The 18,042-nt window shown below is 38.6% G+C and overlaps 1 protein-coding gene across 5 annotated transcripts in view; it reads left to right on the forward strand.

The window, feature by feature from the left end:
• Window positions 1–11,447: 11,447 nt before the first annotated feature.
• The window catches only part of SGCG (sarcoglycan gamma), a 108,595-nt gene continuing 102,000 nt past the window's right edge, over window positions 11,448–18,042 (forward strand). Inside the window, exons 1-2 of one of the 5 annotated variants that reach the window (XM_063394678.1) lie at window positions 11,448–11,611; window positions 12,087–12,186. The gene's annotated coding sequence lies outside the window, so the exon portion shown is untranslated. The remainder of the gene's footprint in view (window positions 11,612–12,086; window positions 12,187–18,042) is intronic. The other 4 variants (XM_063394675.1, XM_063394676.1, XR_010080013.1 and 1 more) reach the window with 4 other exon arrangements.

Consider the following 18,042-nt stretch of genomic DNA (forward strand, 5'->3'; position numbering starts at 1 on the left):
GTAATCATCTGTACTTGAATAAAGGCTTTTAAAATTTTTGCTAAACATTTCTTGAAAATAAGCTTTTCTTTCCTCTCACACAGATTAGAAATTTCGCAAGGAATTTTGAAAACAAAGTTCTAAAATACTACTGAATCCTGTGAATGAGTTGTCTAATATATCTTCTAAAAACAGCCTCCCCAAAATTTATTAATAAATCTGGCTGTTTGATTTTGTATAGACATTTTATTAAGTTTATTAGGTTTTTTATAGATCTTTTTTATCTTGTGAACACCTTGAGGTATCACTTGTATGTTTTACTTCACCACCAAACCAGGCATCCTGGACAGACCCTTCTTACAAGAAAGTTGACATCTTCTATTTGATTGTGCTCCTAAAATATTGATCACAAAGCAAAACTCAAGGACCTTTTTCACTCTTTTAGAACATCTTTAAGTATGGTTTGATTTTTGGAATACCCTAGTGTTAGTGAAGACATCACCAGCTGAATGTTTTGCACTGAATGTTTTATATTTGTATGAATGTTTCCTCATGACAGTAAGAACTGTATTCATAATTATGCAGACTGAGGTGTGGCAGATTCCATTCCTTGCTGAAATGAAGAAATAAACCTGTGAATGTTATCCACAGGCAATCAAGTTACAGTCAATCAACTAATGAACACTTTTCCTGTAAGGCTATTAAGTGCATCCCTGCATGAATGAGTATGAATAATGTCACTTACTGTATCTGAAGCAGATGACAATTGAAGCAAGGGGAAAAAGTGAAGACAATTTCCCAAAAGTATTTTCAGCTTCACAGTGTGTGCTTTTAAAATAAACCAAGTGTGGTAGACAAACCTTGGCAAATTAAAAAGCAAGGTTCTCTACTGTTCCACAAATCATGTAACAATGACAAGAATTTTACTTGGAGACCTTAAGGGGGCTTATATCAGCTGAAGGATTTTTGTTTTAGAAGTATCATTGGGGTGCTTGATGGGAATACATGAAAGAAAAGGTTTTCCGTTCTGATTTAAGGTTCTATGTCTAAAGTCTATGGCTCACATCCTGAGCAGCATCACCTTCAGTAAGAGGAAAGGATCCATGCCAGTTTACACTGTGTGATGATCTACTTCCTGCTCCTCCTCCCAAAATTATATTGGATATTTAGAAACAGTCACTCCATTCATTTCTCCAAATAAATGTACTGCACAACAATTTCTATCCAATTGTAATGGGTTTAAATATGTCAATGTATATATATATATATATAAAAATTGGCGGTGGTCACAAGGAATGTATTAGATTCCATCCTTTTACTCACTGAAATACTATAAATTTATCTATTACTGTAGTGCCTAAAGATTTATCCTGCCTTCCTTTAATAGTTAGTATAAGTAACTATATCCTAGAACTCTATGTTCAGTTTGCTGAAATTAATTTGTTCTGTCACCAGGCTTTGATATGGCTGTCAGAATGTAATTTTACTACACTTGCATCACTCTCGGAGGTTTGCATTTTCACCTCAAATACAGACCCCGATGAGAGGCACATAAAACCTTAATGCTCAGTTAATAAGTTGCTAATTGTAAAAAACATTTTCAGATCAGAGAAGTGTCAAGAAGAGAGGCCTGCTTGCAGGACAAGCAAGAGACAAACTAAGAAAGGCAGCAAAAACTATAGGTATGTAAGAGAATCCAAGCTCAGCCTTTCAGAAAGAATTAGGTGCCTCTAATTTGGCTGAAGAAAACTGGATGGGGAACAGCTTCAGATCAGCTCCTCTCTGATTTGAGTCACATATTTTATCCTCATTCTACCACTAAAGAAAACACCTTAACCATAGTTAAATTACAGGTTAGGATCAAGAGCCATCAGTTCCTTGACTAAAAATGTCAGAATTTTTATGCTTTCCTGCCATATGAGATACTGAACTTTTCAATAACACTGTGTTTTTTACAGCCACAGAAACTACAAAAATTTTAGCTACGCTTGGGAAATGGAAAACAGGAAGGTTCAATCAAAAGTGAAATCCCAATAATGAGCTTAATACAAGATTGCAACTTAAGAGAGTGGACCCCATGCAGACAGTACTTGTTTTACTTGTATTCCTATTCTGCAATTATTCCCTTGCAAATTATTACATTTTGTGTGAAACCTTACACGTTCATTAGCTCAGAAGCTGATAGGCAATACTGCCAAACTCCACACTATGTACAGCCTTCAGCTGGAGCTTTCACTGCAAACTCAGACAGCAGTAGTGGAAAAAGGATCCTGTTAACATCAGTTTTCCCCAAGAGTTTAAAGACAGCAGTAAGGGCCTTCTTATATATGTAGCTTTTGCCTTTGTGGTTTTAACACCAGAAGTGCAGACTCAGTACTGGCTGCATTCTCTTGCTCAGCATGGTGGCTGTTTTCCTCACATCTCTGAAGGTTGGGTGTGGAGTGATTGAAGTGAGCAAGCTTAATGTCCCTTCTGCCAACATTCTCTAAAGTCCTCTATATCGTGGTTATTACATGCAAGTATGTATTGCTGCAAGCAAGTGGTTAGTTTTCATTGTCATTTACTATGTTTTTATTGTTCATAATTGTCTTGTTAATTCATGATGCTGTCTAATTGCTATTGTATAACTGGAATGATTATGCAAAATGTTCCAACATTCATGAAATTTCAATGTTATAAAAATCTCACAAAAAAAGCAAAACCCAGATGTTAATTCAAAACTGAATGTAGATTTCAGATATTTGGCATCTGCATTGTTTTTACTCCCTGGGCAAATGGCTGAAACTTATTTTAATATACTCTGTTTCTCATACGAATTTTAGAAATTGAAAAGCAGCTATGATTAATAAAAACAAATTTGAGTGAAAGTATGATGCCTGGTGAATGTCTTCTTGGGCATGTAGGCAATGACAAATCAATTTCTAGTTTGCTTTGTGACAGATGAAAGTAGCTGTGCAACCCTTAAGCTGAAGCAGTTTAATTAAACCTTGGCATTTTAACAGAATAAAAGAAAATTAGCTATCCTATTTCATTTCCCTATAGTGTAAACAGAGTGTATGACAGGCATCTGTGTGATATATAATTAATCCCACTAGTCAAAAAATTCTTTCAAGGATTGCTATGAAGACTTCAGCTCATGTATACAGTAAAGTTTATATCCCAAGGTTGCTCATTATGTATTCCTAAAATTATTTAATGAGATGATTTATTGTTGTACACACTGTGAAAGAGAAAAGTCTGGTTATATATGAAAGTACATGCGTTATACATTAATATTTGTAACTTCAAAGAAAGATAACTAGAAGTAACTGCACCTAACAGAACTAGAGAAAAAGGTCTGCAAAGTATATTTCATGTGCTACAAAAACTGTTTGTAAGGAAGAAGTGCTTTTCATTACATTTTAATAAAATATTTAATAAAATATTTTTCATTGGTTTGAAATAAGCATCAATGAAGTATGAAAAAAGCATAGCATCTTTACTAATAACATTGAATGACATCAAAGTTTATTATTGAACAGCAATTTATGTTTAAATTGATTTTAATAAGCATGCAGTTCATAATCAAGCCAATTTTCAATTAAGTGTTAATTGAACAGTGACAGCAGGGTGACATACTGCTGCACAGTGGAGCAGGAGCAGCAGAAAGGGTAAAAAGTTTCCACAAATATCTTGAAGGGAAGAAAGAAATGAGCACATAACAAGTTCTCAGCTAGCCAAGAAAGTTTTACTGCCATTTCAGATTCTGTAGGGTGTCTTAACTGGCTTCCAGCTGCTGCCCCAGAAGGAAGGACAGTTGTCTCCTACAAATCCCGTTTTGATCCATCCCATGGCTGCCTTGGATATGCTGGAGCACACCATGCCCACTTGGTTGAGTAAGCAGGTGAATCAAGGCTTGGCTCCCCGTTGACAACAATGGAAGTATAAACCTTTAGTTTACAGTTGGATATAGATGGACAGTTGCCTGAAGGTTTCCAAATCTCAAACTGAATCCTATCATTAGAGCAGGAGCAAAAAAACACACAATGGGGATAAGCATACATCCACATACAAGTGTCTAATATCATTTGAGTTGGCTTAGGTTGTCCAAGAAACCCTCATGAGACAAAGGACAAGGAGGGAAAGTGCACACTGTGGGGTGCCAAGTAGGACACCCCTAGGGCATATCAGAGCACTGGACCCTACAGATGGCCAATGGACATGAGTTTTATAACATTTACATGGCTGGAGGACAAAACTGTGGCTCAGTGGTGCACCTAATCTTACAGGTTTCCTGATTTGATGTAAACCCCCCATTCACAAGCAGAACAACACATACTCAGAACAGCTTGGCTCCCACAGCTCAGTGCCATGATCCCACCTGACCTGAAGTGAGACAGATCAAACAAAGGACCCAAAATGCGAGCCCTGCACAGAGAACTACAAGTGCTTCTATCAGAGACACATAGTAAAAGTGGCTGCTCTGTTTCTCCCAGTAACTTGTAGAAATAAGTGGACTTTTGTGTCCCTCATCATTTGGGAGTATATCCGCTAATGTGGAATGCAAGTCAAGTTGAATTTGCCAGTGGATACCATAAAAAGAGAGACATGCTCTCCTTGGAGGTGAACTGGGATGGGAGGAGAGGAAACAGACACAGATTGGAGCACAGAAAATTCTAAGCAGATATTAAGAGGATAAAATTACCTTGAGGATAATCCAAATTTTGAACACAGAGGTTGTCTACAGACTACAAGATGTTCAAGACTCAGCTTGACATGGCCGAGAGCCACCTGACCTAATTAGACTTGCTTTGAGGAAGGAATGAATGAAGATGACCACCTGTTAGTATAGAACTACTCTATGAAGTAATAATTAATTAATTACTTCATTAAAAATAATGAATGAAGTAATTACTCTGTGAAGGTTATTTTAAGCATATGGTTTCAGATATACACATACTTGATTGACACTAGAATGAATCAGATTTCAGTTGATCTTCATAGCTAATGGAGACTCTACTTCTTGGTCTGAAATATGGAAATGTACTTTAGGTTCCATAAGGCACACACAGTGTACAATCAAAGATAGAATTCTCATCATGAAATCCAAAATAACACAGAGGGTTACACAGAGAACTAAGAAACACTGTCCCCAGAAGGATATCTAGCCTTTCATTCCTTCACTCTTCAGAGCTTTCAAAGAGTTAAACCAACGTGCTCACAAAGTCAGCAGTGGAAATACTTATCCTAGAAATAACAAGTTATTCAGACACTACATTTATGCCTATAATAACACTGAGGATTGAAAAGTTGAACCAGAATGGGAGTAGTGGGAGTTTGTAGATTTTAAAACACTTCTCCTACGTCTGTATAAGCAACTCTCCCATCTATAACATTTATCCTAAACGAATTCATATTTTGCAAAGAAAATTTATATCCTGCACTAGTTACACAGAAGCACGATCTATTTGGTCATCCTTTTCAAAGCTGTAATTGTATTTTGCTTGAGAAAAATACATGTTTAATACTAAAATATTAAAATATTTAAACTGAGGAAATATGCTTAAGAATTCTATGATTTATTAGTGCCTTTCTTCGTGGCTATTTCATCCCATTTACTGTTCCTGAAAATTCTTTTATTTTCATGGAGCTGGGCTTCAATTTTGCAAAGTTAGCCACAACTCTAAAGTGGCTATTTCATTCTGGCTGCCATTTGCTATAATTCTCTCCTTTTCAGTGGGAAATTATCTGTGCCTCTTCATCGTGTTTCGGAATGGCAGAAACACAGGACTGAGGGCTCTCAGAAGATTCTGTATTCCTTTAGCAGTCTGAAGTGATCTGCCACACTAGAATCTAACTTCAGAATCTTTCTGAACTTGTGTAAGAACATAGAGTAGAAATTCTTCTACAAGCAGATAGGAGACAATTTGGGGTGCACTCTGTCACTAACCTCTCATAGAAAAATAGAGTTTCAAATATCATTGTAGCCTCAAGACTGAAGGGTGAAAGTTTCTTTAATTGGGAACAAGCAATTCTGAAAGACTCTAAATTGTTTGGGGATGTCATAAAAGTCCAATTTTTTTTTTTGAGTCGGGAGAGAAGCAATGGCAGAGCAAACAGGGCACATCAGTATTCCACATGTAAGACTGTGAGATAAAACCTGAGTAGTAATTCTCATGGATTATTCTAAATGGTTTTATCTATAGGTACTATTAAAGGACTTCTCTCTACGTATAACTTAATATACCCAGTACAACAGCTGCAGTGACTCGTATACATTCCTAACAGCCTACAAATAGGATAGAATTCATAGCCTGTTTATGATAGTGCTACTATGTATTATTTTGCCCCTATACGGATGGTTGTAATTAGCAGTATTTCATTTCTATATTGTTATTTACTTCCCTTGTGCTCCTTATTGGGATGTGTTATCCATATTCTTAAAAGCAAAAAGTGAAACAAAGATACACATACTAATATAATCTAAACTTAAAATTTTATAACAGAGATAAGATGTGATGGCTGAGGTAATTCCAGCACAACTACTGCACAGTAAAAGAATGATGTAAAATAACATTTCAATATAGTAACATAGCTGAAGCACCAGATTTATTATTACCATTACTTGGTACATTTAAAAGATGTACAGTGAGCATGAATTCATCTAGATGACACAAAAACTAGTGGCTCAAAAAAATGATTCCTCTTCAGGGCTGTATGACATTCTTGCTAAAGTCTGAATAACAGCACAAAAGAAATTTCAAAAGTACCGATTACTATTACAAAGCCTGCAAGGAATTCACATTTCCATAGATAGTGTCATGAAATCCAAAAGATTTCATGACACTATCATGTAAAGATTTGAAAATAAAATTGTTATGCCACATGCATGTTAATAGCAATTTGGCAAGAGATAGAGTATAATTTAGATAGAAGTAAAACCAGAACCAAAGCAAAGCAGAAAACTCCTGTTAACAATATTCAAAACTCTTTTTTCAGAAGGTTTTTAAAAGGTTTGTTTATAAGCATTGCTAAAACACCTACAACAGAGATCCATTTTCTTTGTATGACTACAGAAAGAGATTCTGATAAGTTCAAGGAAAAAAATCACATTAAAAAAAAAAAAAAGAGACAGACAAGTCAGAGTTGTCATATTTGACCAGTTTAAATATAATACACTATTTTAACATACATCACAGAGAGACAATTACTTTTCAAGCAATTGCCACCCTACTACAAATTCTTTACAATAACAGTTTCATGCTTATGAACCACCATGACCATAACACTACCACAACACTTATCCAACTACATTGTATCACTGACTGATTTGGTTTAAGCAGGTAGAATTAAAAAATAATTTTTCAAATCATTGTTAAAAGTTTTACTTAGGGACAACACATGACCTACAAGACATGTTGTGACAAAATGAGTCATAATAAAAGGTTATTTTTAATGAGTAATACCTTATTTAGAACTGCAAGATGGCATTTATAATTTAATTAGTTTATCCTTTTCTCCACAGACAGAGTGAAAAAAGAGATGAACTAGCAACTGAGAATAATACAATCTAAATTGGTGCAGAATTGGTAGAAATGAGAACTGTGTTCATTCTGCTAACAGTGCACTCATATTGGTCAGATCTAAAGGGTACAAAAAGACAACCAAAATGTGTTGTCTGAATTAGTTACAGTAAAATTGTGTTGAAGCAAGAAATCCTCGAGAGTGTACATTCAAATATAAGGGGAAAAAAAACCTAAGAGGGGTGAAGGAAAGAAAGGAGGCAAGGAAGGCATGCAAAAAAACTGCCTGCCAGGATCGACCAAGGAAACTATCCTGTCTGTGTTTCCTTTTGGTTGGATCTAGCAGGCTTGCATTGAAAGGAGCCTTGGACTGAACCAATGCCTACACTCTGTGGCCCCTCAATGGAGAAGGTACCAGAAAAGGCTGCAGACCCCAGTTTACAAATGAATCCTGATATTATTGCCTAAGTGTCTGCAGAGTTTGTAGGAGTAGCCAGAAATCTTCAAAACCTTCAAATCTTCAAATTCTTCAAACCCAAAATCTTCAAATGTTCAGAATACTCAGGATGCATTTAGCTTTTTATTGGCTATATAAAGAGCATAAACAACTTGGAGACGCAATCATGGATTCCAGATGCAGTATGAGGAACAAAATGGACAACAGAAAACTGAAGAGGAACATGTATGACTTTCTCAGGAGCTCAGGGTTATAAGAAGCAGAGCATACTTCACAACTGAAGGTTGCCCATGGGCTCCAGTCCTCTGGAGCTTATACATAGGATGTGCTCCTTTCATGGACACTGAGTCTGAATGTGAAGAAACACCTTGTCATTCTTCCCTTGGGTTTCAAGAGGGAAGCTACTACCGATACCATGGAACTCAGATAAAGCCCTGTCTTTCTTGAAGGGGCTAATACGCTGTCAAGAGCTTGCTTTACGTTTTGTATAGGTGCTCACAGAAAAAGCAGGTCTTACGACACACAGCCACAGAAAAGCTGTGGGATGCTTTAGCCCTGAGACCACCGTGCATTTTTCAGACTTGAACTTACACAGTTTGGCGGTGTCCAGGGAGATTGCCTCATAAAAATAACCTAAATTTTTTTCTTAGAAGGAAGCTGATCACTCAGGCATAATCCCTGAAAATATTAAGAACTCTAGGGGGATTTCTTTGGTTTGTTGTTAGGGGTTGTTTTGTCTGGTTTGGTTTTTTTTGGAGGGAGGAGGGGAGTGTCACTGCTCCTTGTTGCTTGCTCCAAACAACAGTATTGGATTTGTAGCACGAGCCACAGAGATAACCAGGGCTATCTCTGAGACAACCCAAGCTATTTCACAGTCCAGTATACAGTGTTTGAAGGCAGGGCTGTGCTGGCAGATTAAGATTTGCATGGCACATGACAGCACGGTGAGAAGTCATAGTGTGACCCAAAGGCTGCATCTTTGGAGAATGATGACTAAGCTGCTGTGAGCCAGCTGAGTACAGATGGATCCATGTCGTCAGTATGAGCTATTCCCAACTCCGACCTGGAGCTTCTTTATTGGGAAAGCTATTTAGCTCCTGTCACAGCAGAGTAGGAATCCAAAAAAAGACATAAGCAACATGGCCAGTGAGGAGTGGATGGGGGGTGGGGACAGGTGAGGGAGGAGAAAGTGAACTCAACTGTTTACATGATGGTATAGATGTCACAAACATGAACTGATCAACATGTTAGTTGATCAGTTCATTACAAACCTAAATATCTTTACATTTATATCTCATTCACTGCTTATTCCACTGCACAAGTAATCTGTCTTCAAAAAGAAAATAGAGAGTCACTCAAAATAAACATGTTTTCTTCAGGGAGTTTATAGCTGGTATCCATAATGCAATATTTCATTTTATATGGAACATATTCTTACACACAAGTTATTAATACCATTGAATCTAGGCGGTCAACATATCAAATTCTAGTCCTGTCCCAGTGATTAAAGAATGATATTAGAATTTTACCCATACCGATAATTTTTAAACTATACTTTGGATTTACAAATTCATGTACATTATGGATTATGTTAACAAGTATAGAATTTTTTAACAAGTACATACTTTTAAGAAAATTACTGATTTTTCCACTTATTTTGATTAAACTTGCTAATGTATCCAATATAATATTTTGCAGTACATTATCTCAAATTCAGACATATAACATTTCAAGGAACTAGAAGAGATTTGTCATACACAATACAAACTGGTAGCAAACAGCACCTCTGAGAGTGGCCTTTCACAAAAGATTTCCTGATTAGCTACAGACCTTCATAATGACCCCCCCAAAAATGGGGATGACTAAGCTCAGAAATCACTTGAAAGTGCTGATATCACCTTGTTTCATATATACAAGATGTTCACCAGTCCTGAGCAGCAGCTCCACAGGTTACTGCCAAAGAACTTCCAACTCCTATGGGCAACCAGCTGAACATTTGTTTTTAAACGTCATTGTTTTCTCCAATACTAAAACAGCACCTGGAAGTCCAGACTGGCACACCAGTTTTATGCAAGAGACGGCTTCTGAAGTATCATCCACTAGATCCCTAGTAACAACACCCATAAAAATTTTTATGTACATAAAATATGTAAAATTAGTTTTAGACATAAGTACAGTGGTAGGATTGATGAGCCACAAGAAGACAGAAGATTCTGCACAATAAAGGGCAGGAAGAAAAATAAAGAGAGAAAACCAAAGGGAAAGATATAGATTACATAGTCCTACCCCAAAGCAGGCTAGGATACCTTTTTTTTTTTTTCTGGTGGAGGGTTTCTTTGTGGTTTTGGGGTTTTTTGTTTGTTTGTTTGTTTTTGGTTGTTGTTGTTGTTGTTTTTCTTTTTAATCCAATTATTTATTATTATTATTTAATCCAATTGTTGTTTTTCTTTTTAACCCTGGCTGGCCTGTGCCTACAATATTCTGCTTAGTGTAAATAATTCATACAACACAAGCCTTGTGCTGGACATGAATTTACTACAGCTCACTACAGCTGAATTTTGTGCGTTCTGCTCAGTTGCACTAGCTATTTCAGGCTGGGAATTGTTCTTTAGATCTCTGAGTTCCTGCTTGCCCAGCAATTCCTGCAGTGCTTATTTCCTATTTTTCCAGTGCTTTCACCTAGGAATATTTAAAATAATTTAATAAATTAAAATTAAAATCCCTTCTAAGTTAAAATCACTTCTTCAGTGCCTCATTTTTCTAACCTCTAGGATAAGGTTGCTAAACTTCTTCTCCGTACCCATCATCTAAGTTTCACACATATTTCCTGCCAAGCCCAGTAGAATTTTGGCTTCCTCAGAATCTTTGTCTCCTCAGACTCTTCACCTTCCCAAAACCTGCCTTTGCCGACTTACAGGACACATTTCACCCTTTGTTGCCCGACAATCCTTTCCTATTACTTTCTCCTCTTCAGTTATCCCATTGGTATTCACTCCTCCCTGCTTTTCTGAACACCCTTCCTGCAAAAATTATCAGGAAAAAAATGTATTTATCATTCATCTTCCTAATCCACAAGTCACCCTTCTTCTCTGTCTCGGTCAGTTTCCCTGAGGAGTGCCAGCCCAGCCCAGCCCTGCCCAGCCCAGCCCTGCCCAGCCCGGCCCGGCCCGGCCCGGCCCCGCCGCCGGCGCTGGGGCCGGGTCGCTCCCATGGAGCGCAGAGCTTTGGACTCGGGGCGCCCTCCAGAGGCACCGCCGAGCCGAGCCCTGCCCAGGCCTGCCCTGTCCGCCGGAGCCGGGGACCCCTGGCAGGGACGCGGTGCAGGGGAGGCCAGGGCAGCCCTGGTGCTTCCCACGGCCGGGAAGCGCATCCCTCCGCGGCCGCGCTGTGTCCGCTCAGCGGCTGGGGCGGGGAGAGGGAGGGCACAGCTCGTCTCCCGCCCCCTGCTCCCCTCCTTCTCCTCCTCCTGGCGCCCGCCCCTCTGTTCCTCCTTCCCTCCCTGCCGCGCCGGCCACACCGCGAGAGCGGCGCCCGCCCCGCCAGGGCGAGGGGAGGAGGCGCAGCCCGCGGGCAGGGAGCTGGATGAGGACGTGTGTGCGGGCAAGGCAGCCCCTCGGGCATGAAGGGGACCGCGGGGACGCTGCCCTGCGCTGCAGCCGAGCGGGGACATCAGGTAAGCGCCCCACACGCCTGCCCGGCCCGGGCCGACGCGCTTCCAGTGCCGGGAGAGGGCAAGCGGCCCCTGCAAAGTTGTCCTGCCGCCGGCCGCGGGGCGAGGGGCAGGGAGGCAGCCCGCGGTGTGGGTGGTGGTGGCACGGCGGTGCGTTCGGCAGCACCCGCTCGGCGCTCCGGTGCCCGCGCCGTGCCCCGGGCTGTGCCTCCCGCCGGGGCGAGGCGCGCAGCGCTGAACGCGGCCCCGGCACCCCGCGGCCGGGCTCGGCGCTGGTGTCGGCGGCCGTGCCGCGCCCCGCCGAAAGTTTCCAGCGGGGCGAGGGGCGGAGGGAAGCGGGACAGCATCTCCGCGGGACCGGAGCGTGGCGAGGGAGAAGCAGCCTGTCTGCGCTGCCGTGGGCAGTGGATGCCGCAGGAGCGGTGCTGCCAGCAGTTCGCTCAACTTGTTTTGTTGTTTTCACTCTGGTTTGTTGCAGAGGAGTAGGATCAAGTATCCCTACAAGCGTAATGTCGGCATCTGTAATGGCTACATCTTACTCTTCTGCGAAATTTACCTACCTGCGCGTGTCAGTTTAGGTGTGTTTAGGAAAACAAACTGCAAAGTCTTACCAGAAAGAGACGCACAGCAGTACGCCTGAGACTTCAGTGGGTTTGTTATGTTGTATGACATAACAGTAAATGCAACTGCTGTTCTTTTTGATGCACGTTTCGTTGGGGCTTGTTAACTGAACGTTTGTGGATTAAGCAGAAACTTTTAGTGAAATGTGTGAATCATCATAACGCTGTTGGAGGTCAAATCCCAGTTTAAATGTTTTGCAATTATCTTCCTTCCCCTTTGCTCATAATTTATATAAAGGACAGACTCAAGTAGTTTGCCTAGTTCTTCTGAAGTAACTTAAGGAATCACAAATGAGCAGAGTTCCACACAGAGGTTCTAGGTATCTTTGCTGCAAAGCAAAAAAAAAAAAGAAAAAAAAATTGAACCGCTTTAAAGAAAAATCTGTACCTTGGGAAGCCTACTTCCCTCTCAGCCTGAACAAAGATGTGTACATTGCAAACTGCACTGAGAGTGGAAACATGCAGGCCATTGCAAATGAGGCAGTCTCCTCTTACAGAGAATGTTTTGCTCTAACTTGTCTGGTTAATCGCAGATAGTCTGCCTTAACTATCAGCTGCAGTTCTGTTTTACTTACAAATTTTCAAATACCAAGGTAATTCCACAACATTTGTTGCAAAATCTGAAGGAAAAATGTAAGTGCAATGAAGCTAATCTCATTAGATCAGAGAAGTATGAGTAGCTTTTTGATTTGAGAGTTTATTTTTCTTGGATCTGGGGGCGGGGGTTTGGTTGGTTGGTTTTAATAGAACAAATCTGAAACCAGATTTAGGGGAGCATTCAAAAGCAGATCTAAAAGCAATGTATGTCTGTTGCTGCAGGTAGCACCTGATTGTCAGACACTGATAAGGCACCATACTTAAGGTAATTTTCAGGTTGGCTCTTTTCTTAATAGGCACATGGATATATCCCTTAAGAAGGTCTGTCACAGTTAATGACCCATTGCAGCTCTAAGACTTCTTTACATTTGCTCTGGCTTTTATTAATGGACTTTTATATTGCATTAAGCTGAGAGAAGGCTGAGGAATTAGAAGAAGAATAGACATGTATAAAACTTGAAATGCTTCCCACTTTCCTGCATTTTGTTCACCGGTTGGGTTTTTTGATTTTTTTCTTTTTTGTTGTCAGCTTCAAATACAACATCTCTCTGGGCTTTCATGCAAGCGGCAGGTTTTATTAAACATATGATACAATTTTCTATTCTACAATGTTCTGTAGTTCTTACTTCCTTGAAAAGATAAGATATGACTAGGGAATTACCATTTTTCTTGACAGCATGACAGTTAAAACTTGGTTTGCATAGGAGTGAGCATGTGTATTATATTAAAAGAAGATGTCATTCTGAACTGTCTGACAAACTTTTCAACTCTTTTTTTTATGGAGGTGAATATATTGCTTGTAAAATCACTGCTAGTATGTAACTAAGATGTAAGGATGAATTGATGTAGTGATGTTGGATCTAACTAAGGATTTATAGTATACTTTTAATATTTAGAAGCCTGTGGATTTAGTGCTCAGGTCTGTAACCAGATATTTGAATTAGTTTTATTCACATCAGCATCTTAGTTAACTTCACAGAAGTACTGGTACTTAAGCTATGCAGAGGTAGAATATGGATAGAATATACTGAAGCAAAATGCTTTGTTTGCTAATAAGCTTCTGTTCTGATAACATGTCCAAATTGCGTGTAGGGATTACACACAAGCTGAGCTCATGTTAGAAGTCAGAAGCTGAGATGTGGCTGGGTGTCCAACAGATGTTTTACATCGTGCAAAATCTTAAGCAATGAAAACAGCCAGGTGAAGCAAGAGAGGGCATATAAAATGCCATTAAGGTATGGAAGTATGAGAAGTTAGGTAAAAGGGGAAAACAAGAGGAGGATTTTAGGAATAGAGGGTTTGGGGGTTTATTTGCTGTGATTTGTTTTGTTTGTTTTGAGGGGCTTGTCTGTTTGGCTTTTTAACACGAGCATTTGCTCTAAAAACAGAGTTACCACTTCTGAAGGTAATGCACACCTTGAGGATTTTGGGTAAAGGTGTATATGAAGAAACAGGTGAGTTATTTGCTTTTACCTGAAAACTGTGGTTGTGCATACAGCTTTTTTTCTTATAGTTCTGTTTGTAGACATTATACTGCTGTTTTTAAAGGCACCTCTTGAACCTATCTGATAAAAAAATTTTTGGTTCGTTGTTAAACCCATCTGGTGTGGTTGGAGTAGATAAAATCATTGTGAAACTAGTTAACTGTGTTAGTGTTTTTACAGAGGTAAGAAACTGATAAAAAGTGGAATATATTGTGTCCTAGTTACAAGTTCTGTTCCCAGGCACTGAGAAGTACATATGATAAATCTGTAAAAAGACAGGGCTTCTTTTAGGGAAAGGATTCCTTCTGGTCACCAAAAATAAGTAATATTCCTGCAGAAAGAGCTTTCACTTTGCATGCACATTCTGGGTGTTGGTTTTCTCTCAACTGAAAGACTCTTGATTATTTATTTTTTGCTTTCTTTGTCACCTTTTTTAGACCTCTGGCAGTTAGTATTTTCTGCTGAATTTCTCTGATTTCTTCCTTTATTCCATAGGTAGACAATGTTCTGTAAGGAAATGACAGCTGTAGCCTTACCTACAAGTAAAGATAGCTTCAGTTCAAGGTAGCATGTTGTCTTTTATGTAAGAATATGATACTGCTGATCATTTTTACTCATGGAAACACTAACCACCAAAATACCAGAGTAGCTACACACTATGTGTCCTCATCCAGTATTTTCTCCGTTCACTATTTTTAGTTAAACTATTTACATTCTTTAATTGCATCTTAATTTTCTGCTAGATCATGCTTTCCATTTAACGTAATTATTCTGAGTTTTAGTCCTGTATACCAGGACTTTTAGTCCTGGATTCTAGATCTCCTTGGCCTAATGTCATGCTTAGATATAAAAACTATATTCTGTCAGTTCTCTTATTAATGAAGTGATTAATATCTATCAGGAAAGACTAGAGGAGCTGTCTCTTAAGATGGTAATGTAACCTGTTTTCTTAATTAACCAATCTAATGGGTTTTAGTCCATAGGTATTTATAAGAGTGTATAAATATGGCTGTTATTGTATTTTAAAAACTATTATGAAGTCCAAAGCAGGAGTAGTATGTATTTAAGAAAGGTTTTGTTGAAAAAATCACAGCTTTAAAGGAAAGAAAGTTCCTTTTTATTTAGATATTACTTTTAATACAATAGTTTACTGAGCAACCAAATACTTTTTCCTGAATGTCAGGTCAAAGTTTTCCTGGGCAGTATCCCTTGCAATCGTATCATGTATACTACTTGTAATTAAAATGCTGTACGCAAACCTCGTGGAAATTAACAAGGTAATATAAGTGCTAGTTTTACATTTTAGTTTCTGACAATTATTTGTAGTAAATAACTTTAGTCACCAAATAGTGGGGAATAATATGTCAAATTATTGCACTGTTTGATTGAGTACTAAGCTTTAGATAATTTCTAAGGGTCATTCAAATTTCACATTTTTACACATTTATGAAAACATTAGAAGAAAACTAAGATAGTGTTACAAAACCTGATTTTCTGTTAGGGGTATATGGCATTGAAAACCTTAACAGTCTTTTATGAAAAGGGCACAATTTCATGAATGAAATGAAGTGAAATTTGATGTTGTATTTGCCTTTTTTCTATGAATATGTAGAGTTGTAGGTTTAATAGAGTGATCCTGAACATCTAATTATTTTTTTTCCACTTCAGTGAATTGACTCAGTGTAATGTTCCAAATTAATATATTTGTCAATATTGCTGTCAAGTAACATTACATGTATCAGCCTTTGAAACTGAAGAATTATTTTTGGGAACTTCGATATATGTGAACCATACAAAAGTAGCTAAATAAATTCCTTGCTTGTGGTTGTGCATTAAGCATTCTATACTTCTGAGGATGTATTTATTATAAATAATTCTGGAAACTCCATAATACCATGTCTTTATAACCTAGAGAGATAGCTTCTATTTGTTTTCTAAGAATTGCACTGTGGAATTTGGATTTTGTGCGTTGAACACCCTTGCTGTTATCAAAGATACTGTAAAAACATGGTTTTCTATGTTGCAAAAAAGTAGATCACTTTTCGAATAGGAGTTTTGAGGAAAAAGTTCCAAGATTCAAGAAATTGCACAATATACACTGAAAACCCTGTTCATTAATCTAAAAATGACATAACATATGTAAGTTGATTCTAAACCACCAATTTATTTGATTTCAGAAACAAGGAATTTTTGTCCCTATCTGTCAGTTTTCCTAGATTATTTATATATTTGCTAATGAGGAATTGTAAACTAATATGCAACATTATTTAAGAAAAATATGTTATATGTGAGAAATCATAGCATGATACTGGTTGCCTGACTTGATTTTCTTGGACGCAGCTCTTTCTCAGGCTGTGAAGATTTTTGCTCAGAGATTTGAAGCCAGCAATATTTTTTACATAGAGGTGCATATGCAGATAATTAAAAAGGACTCAGTCTTCTCCTGGTGCTGACTTCAGAACTTGGAAGTACTTAAGCAGCCAAGGAGAGAGAAACAAAATGGAAAGATCTGGCTGATTAAATAAATTTTACTGGAATCTCTCAATCCATTCTCAAAAAAAATTCCCCAGATAATTTGAGAAAAAAAAAATGTAAGCAGTCTTAAAAAGACTGCAATAGCAGACGTTGTGGAAGTCCAGAAACATCCTGCCTCCTCCTCCTTCTTGTTGTCAGAATCAACACTGGGTTCTGAAGTCTTCTCGTATTTAGAAAGAAGGTTCAGTTTTTAGTAAACCATTTACTGTCTTGGCAATGGTCAGAGTTACTTTACCATCTGAAGTGCAAGGTTATATTACTTCTCTCATGACATTTCATTGTTGGATGAGCTGTGTTCTTCATGGACCTAGAAGGAAGTGAAGAGACCTTCTCAGGATCTTTTAAGGAATGTGATGACCTTACCAAGCCTTTAGGCAATGGAGTCTTCTTCCCTTAGTTCACTGGCTGGCTAATGCAAGATCCTCCCAGAAGTCACAGAATTGTAGAATGGCTTGGGTTGGAAGGGACCATAATGATCATCCAGTTCCAAACCCCCTGCCATGGGCAGAGACACCTTGTACTACAACAGATTGTACAAAGCCCCATCCAGTTGGGCACTAGAACATCCCAAAAGAGTTAGGGATCATACAGAAGTCTCTATATTATTGGAAGTAATTATACTCACAGTTAGGGATTGCGATCTGCATCGAGGTGTGTACAGGAATATAAGCAGGAACCTGAGTGTCAGCAGCTGATGTGGAAATGGCTGTGACTGTGCTGCCAATAGAATTGTTAGATGCAGAAAGCACAGTGCTGTGGGGAGATGTGTGCACTGTCTTTACTTATTGTTACTGACATAGTTTTAGTGAGTGACACCAGGACAGCTAGCCTTGAGAGAGCCTTCTACTGTAGTCTAATTAAATCATCTTGTCAGTTATGGTGTTTTAATTCCAGAACATTTAATTCTTTCTTCTTGTTCAGTCTGTGTAAAGGAGGTGACAGTATTAAATTTGGATGGTCTGAATCACTGATTACACCTTTGAACTTAATAGTCACATTAAGTTGTGATACTACTTGGTTTAAATACCACTTAAAAAAAAAAAAAGAAAAGGTTATGCTTTGGGGGATAAGTACACTTGCTTATCATGCCTTTTTCAAGGGTGGAATTACCATGAAATTTCAGTCAAGTTTTGCAAAAGTTTACCCAAGGTACCACGAAGGACTTACTCTGTTCCAAAAGATTATTTCAGGTTAAGCA

The sequence above is a fragment of the Prinia subflava genome, chromosome 3, assembly GCF_021018805.1.
Source record: "Prinia subflava isolate CZ2003 ecotype Zambia chromosome 3, Cam_Psub_1.2, whole genome shotgun sequence".
Taxonomy (NCBI): Eukaryota; Metazoa; Chordata; class Aves; order Passeriformes; family Cisticolidae; genus Prinia; species Prinia subflava.